The sequence below is a fragment of the Frankliniella occidentalis genome, unplaced genomic scaffold (assembly GCF_000697945.3).
Source record: "Frankliniella occidentalis isolate FOCC.00 unplaced genomic scaffold, Focc_3.1 Scaffold38, whole genome shotgun sequence".
Taxonomy (NCBI): Eukaryota; Metazoa; Arthropoda; class Insecta; order Thysanoptera; family Thripidae; genus Frankliniella; species Frankliniella occidentalis.
In genome coordinates this window covers 1,645,728-1,647,748 of record NW_026267168.1, presented here as the reverse complement: position 1 = coordinate 1,647,748, position 2,021 = coordinate 1,645,728, and positions in this window count along the sequence as shown.

Sequence of the window (2,021 nt, the reverse complement as noted above, 5' to 3'; positions counted from 1 at the left end):
GCGTGCCGGACTGTATTGTATCGTGATACAACAGTGTCATGGTGTTTGCACGGCAGCAGTTAGCCGGGAGGCGGCAGGTCGCAGGTTGGCAGGTCGCACTGAAGCAGCACACAGTGCCATCCATATCTCTGCAAAATTGCCGTCTCCCTGTCTCTCTCCTTGCCTCTCTGCGGCATGGTCGGAGCCAAATAGGAGGCCGCGGACCTCACCCACCATACCATACCTCGACTAAGCCTGTGGGCGTTTAAACTTTCCTTTCTAGTGCCGCCTAACAGCAATAGCATTTCAGTGATCCATGATGTCGTACATTCTTGTGACGCTTTTAGCACTCCTTTGCCAGACGGGCATTCACTGCAAAAGTATCAACTCTTTCGCGGTAAGTATAGTTACGATCAACAGTGCTCCCGCCGGAGGATGCGTAACTCGCCGCGAACCAACGAGTTTAAGACCCCTGACGTAGCCTCTACTCTACATTTGTTGACAGTAACATCTCTTTTCCGTGTAGGGCCCTTTCATAGTTTACAACGAACCAGGGGCGGACTGGGGGGTCAAGTGCCTGACCGTGTAAATTCAGCGTGGGGCCCCCGGTGTAATGCGGGTTGCCTACCTCGTAGGGGCAACAGTCAGCTAAATGGCATTTAGTCTATGTACCTTTGGTTGGAGTGGTTGAAATGCAAACCGTTTAAAATCTATCAAATAAGTTCGACTCAAGTTAATGTTTAATGGCGCGCTGGACCTCAATAGTAGATGCAATAAATGAAATAATTCGCGAGCGAAGCGAGCAAGATTTTTTTAAGTCATATACCCTGAATTTTTGGCTATTTAATGCGAGAAACACAATAAGGAATAGGTAACTTTCCCCTTTCCTAGAATACTACTTGTAAGTCCGTCTAAGCCCAAAGGAAATTTGCACTTCTGAGCGAAGCGAGGTGGAAGCTAGAACGAAACCCGTGTATTTTACACCATTTTCTTCTAATTTTACAAGGTAAATACGAAGTATTATTGTTCTTAGACCGCAGATAATATTGAGAATAGACCGAGGAATAGACAAAATCATGGTTAGGAGGGAGCAAAGACGCTATTGTTTTGAGTGAGTTTGGTAAGAAAGCGACCTGCAGCCCTGTCGGACAAGTACGTGTTTAAAAGCGAAATAAGTGCGTGGCCCTACGAGCCTCGGAGGGGCCCCTCCGGGCCCCAAGGGGCCCCCGAGGGTGGGGGGCCCACCCGTGTTTCGCGGTCTACACGGGCGGGCCAGTCCGCCCCTGCAACGAACGCTTCTACATGTGTGAACTACAAAATCGCACGTGTGCGTGGAAATGGAATTTACGAGCCACTCGCTTCAATCCATATAAACCAAGAGATATTCAACTACTCACCGGGAACGTGACGGGTGTAAATGTGACTTTTGATGCCAACTGCTGGGTAAGGCACCGCCGTTACAAAATGAGATTGAGGATTGGCAAAGCACTCCAGGTACAAATGTGTAATTTTCCTAGCTTTTATGAACATATATTTCAGAAGAGAGAAACTAAAGGCCCGTGCCGCGGCCCGTGCATACTGAAACCTGTAAGTACCCTAACTCCAAGTTTGCTCCTATAAGTGGTCCTTCCTTTCTACTAATTACTGTCAAAGAGGGAAGACTTGCGTCTTTTGACACAGGAGAATTAAAATATTGAATGCTAAGAATACTTACTTCTATTCACAGGGAGTTTACGAACTGAATAACGCACCAGTTATTCTGGGGTTTCCAAATATTCCAATCATGCCTTACGGCCGATATAGGTTCAAACTGACCGCCGGAAGGACTGAATCACAAACATGCATGGGATCAGTATTTACGATAATTCCTAAAACCACACACTAAAATTAATGCACTACAAACTGTATCCATTGATAAAAATTTCTTGGGATTTCCCGAAGATTCACTTTCCATCCATATTATAAATTCCAAGAGGACTCCGTTCTTTGTTTTTGTGTACCAAACCGATGCTGAAGGTGGAAGTTTTCATTCGATTATATGT